This window comes from Schistocerca americana, chromosome 2 (assembly GCF_021461395.2).
Source record: "Schistocerca americana isolate TAMUIC-IGC-003095 chromosome 2, iqSchAmer2.1, whole genome shotgun sequence".
Taxonomy (NCBI): domain Eukaryota; kingdom Metazoa; phylum Arthropoda; class Insecta; order Orthoptera; family Acrididae; genus Schistocerca; species Schistocerca americana.
This window is the reverse complement of record NC_060120.1, coordinates 199,466,779-199,479,496: the sequence shown is the minus strand read 5'-3', so window position 1 is coordinate 199,479,496 and position 12,718 is coordinate 199,466,779.

Genomic DNA, 12,718 nt, shown 5'->3' with positions numbered 1-12,718 from the left:
GAACCGTTATAACTTTTGAACTACTGTATTTCTACTGAAATTAATTATTGCAACAAACTCAGAACAGTAAATAGCTTGACCTGACTAATAAGGTTTTGAAGGGAATATTTTGTGTAACATGTGCTCACATACATACATACTTGTACATTAATGGGCCAAATGGCTCTGAGCACTATGGGACTTAACATCTATGGTCATCAGTCCCCTAGAACCTAGAACTACTTAAACCTAACTAACCTAAGGACATCACACACATCCATGCCCGAGGCAGGATTCGAACCTGCGACCGCAGCAGTCGCGCGGCTCCGGACTGAGCGCCTAGAACCGCTAGACCACCGCGGCCGGCCTTGTACATTAATACTTGTTCCATAGATCATGAATACAACATTTCGTAATGATGTGGAAGGTGTTACTTTAACATAAGTTTTCTTCACACAAAATAATTAATTAATATTTTTAACTATATTAGTACTAACATTAAAGTGTGAATAAGAGTAATAGTGTGCTTTAACTTACAAATTATGTTTTTGTAGATAAAGTAGGGTGGTGTGGCCCAATCTTGTTTTGTCACAAAGGCTGTAAATAAATATGAAAATATGCTCAATAACCAAAACAGCAATAACGGAAAAAGAACAACAACAATAATATTCGAATCAATTCACAGCAACAAACAAAAATTTCACACACACACACACACACACAAACACACACACACACACACACACAAACAGCGCCACATCGTCCACCCTCCCTCCAACCCTGGTCCCAACCTCAACAACCCGCTCTAATCTCGGCCTCTACAGCTCCCGTGCTCCTTCAATCAGCCTTAAAGCATGTGAACAATAACTTGTGCAAAGTGCTGCAGTATAGATTATATGCAGTGAAATGTTTAAATGTGACCTATCAATTGGAAGAAACCTGTACTATGTCCACCTAATACAAACAGAGGAACAGATGGATATATGAAAAGGACATTTCCATATCTGCCATTGTTTTCACCCAGACTGTTATAGGTCTGTGGTGTGTTTATTCCTTTAAGTAGAATCATTCCTCTGCCCTGCATTACTGTTGTTGCTTATTTGTGCATGTGGACATGAAGTGTCGCCAACAAAAGAAGTTTCGAGGCTCTCTTGATTAAACGAATTTCCATACATTGTATTGTGTGCTTGCTTATCACTTATAAGTTTATAAGCAGTTAGTTCTAAATTACAGTAAACACAAATATAGATTACAAAAAAAATTATAAATCGATAATTTAATTGCGCTGCCAAGAGTTACTAGAGATCTCATATCAAAATATGTGTAATTAAATAATTTTGTTTACATTACAAACCACTTAAGATGCTTAACATAAATAGACGAAACATACTTGGTGCACACAAATAAAAACATTCAGTTGCAAAGACAGAGTTTCTTCCTTGCATACATGATAAAACATAACTGAAAGTAGAGATTTTAGATACACTGCTGTTATGGTCACTGAAGAAAAAATGTAGTCACTTGATATTCAACAAGTCAGCTGTATTAACGCGTTTCGAGTAAACTCACCGTCACAATATCTGTAAAATTTTATTGAAGGCATGAGTAACACAGCTATCTTTTAAAGTAATTACCAAATAATAAAACTGAGTTCAGCAACTGAACTTTATGGACACGTTTAGAGCAAACTCGTCTTCAGAATATCTACAGAAATGTTTCAGAAGGTATGAGGAACACAGCCTTTTTTTAAAGTAATTACCAAATAATAAAAAAATGTTCAAATGTGTGTGAGATCTTACGGGACTTAACTGCTAAGGTCATCAGTCCCTAAGCTTACACGCTACTTAACCTAAATTATCCTAAGGACAAACACACACACACCCATGCCCGAGGGAGGACTCGAACCTCCGCCGGGACCAGCCGACCAAATAATAAAATTGACAAAAAATGAACATACCAAAGGAGGTAGGATGCTTCACTCACATGGTGTGATGTCATGTACAGGTAGCAACACCAGAGTACAACTGATTGAGAAAATATGAGGTTACGTACAAAGTTACAAACGTAGCCAACAGGTGATGTGAATAGCAGCATAAGCTAGCGCTCAATGCGTTCGACAACCCAAATTAAATTTGTATCCAGCGACCATAGCAGCAATGTATACGGTATCCCCGTGTGCATAAAATGGTCACATGCCTCTTACGTCACTATATGTCACACCTCAAAAAAAGAATTGAATGGTGTTGAGCTCCCAGGGGCACATTAATGAGGGTTATTATCTATCATGTGACTTTTTTCCTCACAAAGATATGAATAGCTTAACGTCTCTTTAAGTAACATCCTGTATTTTTTAATCGATAATCCACTTCTTCTTCTCGAGAATTGTTCAGGCAGGGATGACAGTGCACCATTCACGCGAAGACAACGCTACTAAAACCTTAACACAAAACTGACTTTGATTTCCCTGTTCTAGGACACAACAGTCTTAGCTTGAATACCTACATGATGTACACCAGCTAAGAGGATGTAGAAATGCTACTCATTCATGGAGAATCCAAGTTAGCCGAAGAGTAGCCACAACCGCTGTGGGCTCCCCTGTTTATTATTTCGCCTACCTTCAACCCCAATGAAAGAAAAGTAATTATGATGCAGTTTTTAATCAATCTACTGTCCACAATACACCGAGGTGACAAAAGTCAAGGGACAGCGATACGCACACATACAAATGGCTATGGTATCGCGTGCAGTGCGTTGACAAAGCCGTCATTTGTACTCAGGTCATTCATGTGAAAAGGTTTCGAGCGCGATTATGGCCGCACGGCGAGAATTAACAAGATTTGAACGCGGAATGGTTGTTGAAGCCAGACGAATGGGACATTCCATTTCGGAAATCGCTAGGGAATTCAAAATTCCGAGATCCACAGTGTCAAGAGTATGCCGAGAATACCAAATTTCAGCCATTACCTCTCACCACAGACAACGCAGTGGCCGACGGCCTTCACTTAACGACAGAGAGCAGCGGCGTTTGCGTAGAGTTCTCAGTGCTAACGGACAAGCAACACTCCGTGGAATAACCGCAGAAATCGATATTGGACGTACGACGAATGTATCCATTAGGACGTTACGGCGAAATTTGTCGTTAATGGGCTACGACAGCAAACGATTGGTGCGAGTGCCTTTGCTAACAGCACAACATCGCCTGCTTATTCGTTCGTGATCATATCGGTTGGACCCTAGACGACTGGAGAAAATTTACGTCGTTAGATAAGTTCCGATCGATGGGGGAGGTCGTGCGCAAAATCCTGCACCAGCAATATTTTCAAAATTATGGACGGCTATACAGGGAGCATGGCTCAACATTTCTGCAGGGGTCTTCGAGCGACTTGGTGAGTCCATGCCACGTCAAGTTCGTGCACTACAGCAGGCAAAAGAAGATCCGATTCGATATTAGGAGGTATCACATGACTTTTGTCACCTCAGTGCATATCTCTTAAACGTTTTATTGTAATTATTGTTTTGCTAAAAAGACGGTTAACTTAGTGACTTGTGACGTTTTCCTTGTGTTCCCATTTGGTTTCTGTCACTAGGTCTTGAGGTGAGTATGTGGGCTGCCGAATAAAATATAGGATGCTATTTAAAAAGGACGCTCTGCTGTTCATATCTTCGTAAGTAATGTTAATCAACAGGGTTATTGTTCTTTAGAGTAGATGCTGGGAATGACCCTAGTTGACGTCGATGCAGCACTGTCTACGGTTCGTGAAACTGTGAGGCACCTAGCACATCTCCCTTGGGGATGGTAACAGAAGTGATTGCAGTGTACTGCTGAGGCTCTTCCAGTGTGTGGGGCCGGCCGGTGTGGCCGTGCGGTTAAAGGCGCTTCAGTCTGTAACCGCGTGACCACTACGATCGCAGGTTCGAATCCTGCCTCGGGCATGGATGTGTGTGATGTCCTTAGGTTAGTTAGGTTTAAGTAGTTCTAAGTTCTAGGGGACTGATGACCACAGATGTTAAGTCCCATAGTGCTCAGAGCCTCCAGTGTGTGGGGATTATTTGAGCACACCCGGCCCTTCAACTTATCTCACAGGTAAAAATCACGGGGAGAGAGAACAGTCGACCATAGAGGCCGGGAAACGTTACTGCCTTTGCTATCTGTCCTGTTCTCACTGACCACCTCATGAGTTCGTGTGGTACGAACTGTTACTCCATATTCTGTCTGATGCAATCGAATGGTCTCTTTGTTGCTTAGATTATTTCACGAAGTGCCATAAACACATTGCGCACCAATTTTTATATGGTCGCCCTGAATTGTGTTGACTGTGCAGCACCATGTTTCATGGTTCTTGATTATTCACTCCAGGAAGCGCTCAACGATAACGCATTTAAAAGTCTGGTTTTATGCGTTTTTTGAAATTACTAGCAGTTTTTCGTGTTCTTTCTGTCGTAAACTTAGACTCTCATATCCTGACACCGTCACTAGCACAATTACTTAGTGACAGAGGCACGTTCTGAAATTTATAGGGTTAAGCGTTGTACTTTCACAGAGTGCGAGCAGCTGTAAATGGCCACTTCAGTTCAAAATGGTTCAAATGGCTCTGAGCACTATGGGACTTAACAGCTGTGGTCATCAGTCCCCTAGAACTTAGAATACTTAAACCTAACTAACCTAAGGACATCACACACATCCATGCCCGAGGCAGGATTCGAACCTGCGACCGTAGCAGTCGCGCGGTTCCGGACTGCGCGCCTAGAACCGCGAGACCACTGCGGCCGGCGCCACTTCAGTGACTGCTATGTGCGGTTTATACCATTAAATCCATATTGAATAAAAAGGCTCTCGGTTGTTTCAAACATTTGCCTATTGTGAATATGACGCAATTTATGATCATGGAAACGTCTGTTTGATCTGTTCACTATTCGGTAGATATTGTGTTTTTTTTTCTCGTTCAAATGCAGATCAGTTTGCGGAAATTGTTAAATGCTGTACTTCAGGAATCAGAAACGGCACATCTTTGCATAGAAAAAGACGAAGGTAGACAAGGACAGAGCCTAAACTGATGTCACGTCTCTTGACTTTTGAAAAATCCGTTGTTAACTTACGCATTGCTTCCTAGTACACAAAACAAGTTCTTATGGAAAATGTGACCAAATAAACTCTGGGACTCAGCAAACGGAAGTTCCTCAGTAACATCTGCATCAAATGAAACAATTTTATAATTGAAATATTATAACTGAATTAAGATACGTATCATCGTATTATGTAGTGTGAAGACGTTCCAGTACAACTTTCAAGAAGTTTTTACAGTTTCGCAAAAGCTTACTTGTCCGATGTTACCCGATATTTCCTGACCTCATTACGAATCATACTTATATTAAGCTACAGTTATGAGTAAGACTTTTGAATCCATAGTGAAGGAAACTCTACGAGATGTCCTTGAATCACAAACGTTAATGGAAAAAAATGTGTGTACGTGTCAATGCAAGAGTTGTGTGAGTAAAGCAGCACACTAATGTACTCGCAAAAAGTATCCTTTCAGCTGTACGTGCAAATATCTTTAAAATAATTCTTAAATTGACATAGAAACTGTGGTGGCTCAAGAATAATTTCGTAACGTTGGACAGAAATGATCGAAAAATATTATAAGAGTATGGTGTGGGCGTAAGCAGCACTTTTAATTGAAACACAGTATTCGATATGCAACATTGTGTATTAATAAAAAAAAGTGAGGGGAGCCCGATTTTATCTACCAGAGACGGTTACGGTAGTAACCATGTCGTCATCAGTAAGTTTATTATCTTCCTGTTTTCTTGCAAGAAAGCAAAAGACAGAAACCTCTGTGAGAAATTTTCATTGCGTTATAAATGATGTTATTACGCGTGACGTAACACGTCAAACTGTCCAACGATTTTCCTCACTGAAGCTAGTTCCCTGAACTGTGGGCCGTGAAGAATTGAAATCAGCGCCTCACTAAGGAAGCAGTTACTGAAAATTAGCCCTCACTTGGGAAAAAAAGGTTCGTTTCTCGCCTTTCACCATGCAGCCGCTAGCAACGGTTTGCGTCGCAACCCGAAGAACAAAAACATAGTCCACAAAATGATCGCAACAGAACTCTGTATCTTGTATTATGTCACTTCACCTAGAATGTTATGTCATTATCATTATTTTTCCATGAGACGGAGGAGTAATTTGTAAGATAATAGTTTGTGGACGTTTACACCGGCGGATAGAGCTGTACAAGTAATAGATAGCAACTAAAATTGTCTATTGGAGTGCTGATTCTTTGTCAGAATGTCTCAATCAAAATTACTGTATATGAAAGAGCAGACTCCAGAAACAAGTTTTTAGGCGCAATTACGTCAGGTCGAGTTGGAGGAGACAGGAGTTTAGACACTAATGATTATCAGCAGATGGTGTACAGGAAGTGGACACATGGTGAAACTGAAGAAGACAGAACAATAACAAATGTTACGAAATACACCTTCAGTATTTTTAGATGATTCTTTTCTGTAAATCACACATTTACAAGAATATATTTCCTTTTGATGTCTCATTAAAAATCTGTTATTACTATTATTTCACAAGATTCGAGGTCAAGTGTAAAGCTTCCTAGTTGAGATTTCGGCAACTTCTGTGTTAGTCGCCGCAAGCAAGAATGTTTGGGGCGGTTGATTACGTAGGGTGCGTATGTAGTGCAGTGCTGTGTCCCAGTTAGTGATCAGAGAGAGGAGAGAGGGTGAAACCCGGTATCCGGCACATAGCCTTGTCCTCCCAACCAGTACCTGGTGCAGCGCCAAAGCTTGGTAAGATCCGGCCGATTACACTGCGCGCAATCTGGTGGTCGATACGTTACTGTGCTATCTCTCCTCTCCTTTACGGAGAAGGATTGACAATTCAAATTATTTCTGCAAATAGGGTTCGAACCGTCTGTCCCTTAGCGAGCGACACACCGCAAGAGCGTTACCTTGACGTCGCCTACCTCGGCAGTATATAGAAAGATTTGGTTGTCTTGCATCGAAAAAAAGGTTACTGTTGCAGTTGTGGGAGATCATAAGAGCAGTTATTATTACTGTCAAACCAAAGTCCCGTCTGTTTACCTTTCCACGATAACAGGAGACCGAAATAATATTGAAAATATCATCTTACAAGTAGAAATACGACGCAAGAAAACAAGAGGAAGAACAGCGAGCTAAGTCGATCAGATGAGCAGGATCAAGAGCAAGGAACCTCAATGTCTACACATAGCTACTGAAGAAGGTTTGCGAACATACAATTTGAGTGAGAATGTGAGGCAAAATGAGTTTCACTGCAACTGTAAAAGCTTTTATCAACGATTTCTGAAATCATGTTAGCTGTCACTGCCGTACAAATTTAATATTGAACGTCTGTACTAGTGCACACAGCTTTCTCCGTATTTGTCTGTAACGATGGGTAGGATATTGTGTTCGCCTTACGCTAAACAAAGGTTTACGTATTTAAGTTCATCCTGACATGTTTTGCTGCAGATATTGTGACATCGTCAGTAAGCTGTTTTATTTCTTCACACTGGAACTCAGTTTTATAGATTATTAATTATTCACATCTAGCTTTGACCGTGTGAGAGTAGGCTTAAGAGATGAAAAAATAAGGCAACGATTCTGAAATTAAGAAACCTGATCGGAGTGGAATGCATAAAACGTTTCCTCTCTTTAACACACTATTCAAATGAAATGCAGTAAACCAGCGCAGTCGCAATGAGGTGGGGCTCTGATAGAAAAAAAATTGGGCAATGCGAGTAGGACTCACGCACTGAGGGTTCCATTTATCTTGACCACCCTAAATAACTGTTTGTCCAGATGCAAATTACAAAATGTTTCAAGCAAATGTTCTTTAGCCGTCAGGGGACATCAATCAGCATGATTGCCTTTGTTGTAGCCTTGTTTTTTTTTGCAAAGACATATCTTTGTAAAATTTTTGTAAAATCTTTGTAAAAAAACAGCTATATGATTTATTTAAATGGTACCCTGCATTTTTTTATTCGGTAATTCATTTCCTCTCCTAAAGATCTATTCAAAAATGTATCACTGTGTACCATTCACTGAAACACAGTGTTACTAATTACATAACACAATATTGACTTTGAGCCCGGGATCACAAACTCGTCCACTTGCTGGAGTTGTCAGAAAACAAGTGAAAACTAAGCAAAAACATAACACAAAATTGACTTTGACTCTCCTGTACTATTACCCAGGAGTAGAACATTCAAAGGTGCTCAAAGTGGTGACCCTAGACACCGATACACTGGTGCACTCGTTGAATGAAAGAATTATTTACTGCTTCCAATGTTGCCTGCTAAAGAGAATTACGAGCAAGCACGATATGTTCCCGCATGTCCTCTGGAGTTGTTGGAATATCGCGATAGACAATGTCTTTAATGCATCCCCAAAGAAGAAAGTCCAGAGGATTTAAATCGGAGACCTATCAGGTCAAGTAACTGTTCCTACTCGACCAATCCATCAGGCAGGATACCTTCGGTTCAGAACACGACGTACATGCAAGGCATTATGTGCTGAACATCCATTGTGTTGATACCACGTAAGCATTCTGGTTCGTAGCGGCACTTCATCCAGAAGAGGAGGAAGAATTCGTCTGAGGAAGCTGGCATACACTGTCGCATTTAGGGCCAATAATTGTAGTACCAAGCATCCCACACCAGACGTTAACTCTCCACTGACGCTGATGTTCCACCTGTCTAAGCCATCGTGGGCTGTCCCTGGACCAATAATGCATGTTCCTTGTATTTACCTGTCCTTTGTTTGAGAAGGAACATTCATCAGTAAATAGAACATTGGAGAAGACGTTCGGATTGGCGAGGATTTGCTGCTGTGCTCACTGACAGAACTGTACATGATTCTGGAATCATTCCCATGCAATTCTTGATGTAGGTGTACATGGTAAGGGTGGAAGCGGCGACGTGTAAGAATACGATGTAAACTGGTATTAGGAATGCCAAATCTCGTGTTCAAGCTGTCGTGTGCTTACTTGTGGATTCATAGAAGCGAGAACAGTAACTTCGGCAGCTTCGTCTTTGCGAGTGCTACGACGACTGCGTTGTCGTGGGTTGAAACTTCCCGTTCCCTGAAGCGTCGCAACAAGACGAGAAAATTAACTTTTATACCTGGGATTCACAGTCATGAAGAACTTTATAAACGACATCATATTTACGCCAGTGACTGTAACACTTCCTTTATTTCACGATTGCAGTTTCGGCCTTAGGCCATTATCAAGTGCAGATTTTTATGGTTTTAAGCCATGTCAACTTAAAATGAGCTGACACATTTATATATCGTTGTCATTACTATTAAATACATTCGTGACGCTGCTCGCTATATGTAACAGCATCACGAATGTATTTAATAGTAATGACAACGACATATAAATGTGTCAGCTCATTTTAAGTTGACATGGCTTAAAGCCACAAAAATCTACACTTGATAATGGCCTAAGGCCGAAATTGCAATCGTGAAATAAAGAAATTGGCGTAAATATGATGTCTTTTATAAAGACGAGAAAACATCCGTCGGGAAGGTGGGTCTTGTCAGCTTATCGCTCTCTGTACGGTTCTGCTGCCTGCGTAGCATTTCGCCTACCTTCAACAACAACAACAACAACAATAAATGAAACTATGAAACGTTCCCTTAGAAAACTTAATGAATTACTGTGCTCATAAACCTCTTACATTATTTGATTTTCAAACAGATGAGCAGAACTGAACGTACTCAGACATTTCACTCTTTACCTATTCTGATCAACACTAAACTGACACAATATTTTTAGCGCAACGCAATCTGACTTTCAATAATCCCTACAAAAGAATGGCCCTGACTAAAATTAACCTATACCTTTCACAAATCACTTACCTCACAAAAATCTTCGTTACTCGAACTACTGCAATACAGGGAGCGCCACTGATGCCAGCTAAATAAAAGATTCAAACTACTGAAGGCACTAACTACTGATGGGCATAGTTAGCAAATGAAAGATTTTGATAGAGAACAAACAATGTATTTACCTTAATAGTGTTCAAAAGCCATAATACATATAGCAGTTCATGACATCCAGTCTTACAAATTTACTGTCTCTGACGGACACACGTCCAGATCATCCGCTCTCAAAACACCGCCTTTTCTCTCCCCACATCCACCACTGCTGGCGGCTCACCTCCAACTGCGCAACGCTACGCGCTGTTAACAGCCGACAACATAAAAACCTAGACAGCCTACTTACAAAACGTTATGTCGATGGAGTTTGTAGGAGGGACAGCCTTTACTGTATGCCTACTCCACTGGGGGCCGAACCGCACAATAGCCCTGGGTTGGGTGTGGGGGCGGCGGTGGGGTGAGTGGATTGCTGTAGCCAGTTGGGGGTTGAGTACCACTGCGGCTACGGCGGAGACGAAGCCTCTCCGTCGTTTTTCGGTCCCCAGTTCAATACAATACAATACAATACAAACCCTATAGGTTGCGATAAGTGAGTTTTCGAGTATCAAAACATGTGACATAAATGGCCGCGTCTTTTGCTTGAACTGACTTAGAAACTTAAAATTTTTACTCCACCAAGGGACCAGAGACCTTAATATGTGTCATAAATTTGAAATCGATACGCCGGTTGGTTTCTGAGAAACAGGGTTCTTAACTGTCGGACAGCCGGACAGACAGTCAAATGGACAACAAAGCGATTCCATAAGGCGTTTACACAGACTGAGGCAAAGAACCCAAAAACAGTGAATATTTTGACAATCACAGGGAAGTTGGAAATATTTCAATAGAAATACGATCGGCAGACCAATAGGGCAACAATTTTGGTTAACCAGACGTATATTCTTATAATGATTACTAGCCGACCTGAATGAAACAAGTGCAATGCACAGTTAGCATTATTTACATCCCAGACTACTTAGACAACGACTAACAATTCTGAAGTAACGTGAATACTGAAAGCGCTAAAACATAGAGATTTAGTGCTTTCTACGCTAATTGTGGAAAAGTACTGTGCGTGAAGATCAAGTGTGTTCGGCGTTTATGTCTGGAGAACGGTTAGCCTGGGCCGGAATCGAACAGCTGTAACTACTCCAATTGACACTAATCGCGCGTCTGACCCACAGACAACACCCTTCAATCATCGCGGCACGCAGTACGGCAGCGCCTCAGATGAAATCCGAGACAAAGTTCTACTAGGATGATTTTAAAAGTTGTTGTTGTTGTTGTGGTCTTCAGTCCTGAGACTGATTTGATGCAGCTCTCCATGCTACCCTATCCTGTGCAAGCTTCTTCATCTCCCAGTACCTAAAAAAAAAAGACGATCTGATGCAAGGCGCAGTTCTCCCCCTCCCCAACCGCCGTTTCACAGAGCTTTTTAACCGCTGGCGCAAAAAAGAGTACATGTGTATTAGAGAAGATAAACTTCTTTGCCAAGATCGCTAATAATATCCTGTATTATCGATAGCCGGTTTCGGTACTCGATGTTACCGTCTACAGATCTCGACGGACAAGTTATTCTATATTTCGTAAAATAGATCCCACTGCATCAGTCTTTTAGTCTTTCACGTACGCCAATTCATGAGAAACAGATCTTTTAGTGCTGTTTCAAGAAATATGCAATTACCTGTCCGTCGAGATCTGAAGATGGTAACACTGACTACCGAAACGATTTGTCGAGAATACAAGTTATTATTAGCGATCTTGGCAAAGCAGTATATCTTCCCTATACACAATCACATATCGAACCTTGCGGCTCAAAATTAGTAAATTAAAACAAAAGAGCATGTACTATAGAAATTTACATACAGATAACCGACGTTTATGGAAATGTGATGAATATAGCTTCAGTTATAAAATGGTGCATCAAGATTAATCGCGGAAGAATGCATATACGAACAATCACGCCGACTGCCAGCTATAACTGACGAACTCAAATCAAGGATTCAGGTAAACGGAATAGAGTTTGTGATTTCCTCATATTATACGATTACTTCATTAACATATTGTTAGTGGAATGAGGATAAGTGTGTACCAGGTGGGTTTCTCGGCGTTTGATAGGTGAACAAGGAAAAAAAACTACGAATGGGAGCTGCACCAACTTATCTCACTCGAAACGACAAGGTTGCCGAGGAGTTTTTGCACCGCATATAGCAATAACAGACACACCAGATTTATTTATATGTCAGAACAAAGGTCACACAAGTTGAGAACTAAAGATAGGCTACACATACATGAAATACATAAAGATATGATCTCCCCTGGCCGTAGTTAGTGACTATGTAAATGTAAAACATCTATGGCGTGAACTGTCAAGAAATTACAGTAAATATTTACAATTTGAAATCAAAATCTTACACCACACTATACAAAACAACACAGATCGACTTGAAATAGATATTTTAGAATTGAAGACATGCGCGGAAAAAAGGGCTAACCTTCAAATGTAAATCTTAGAGAGACGTGTTGCCATCTGTTGCCGCGTACGGGAACTATCAAAATTGACATTGGCGTCACCACTAAACATCCAATGTCAATTTTGATAGTCCCCCTACCCAGCAACAGATGACAACACTTATCTTTAAGTTTTATCATTTGAGGGTTAGCACGTTTCTCCGCGCATGTCTTCAATTTCACGTGAATTATAACGAGGACAGTCAACAGTTACAGACACACATCTTACTTACATATTTTAGAAATATAAAAATTAATTACAACATAGTTGTTT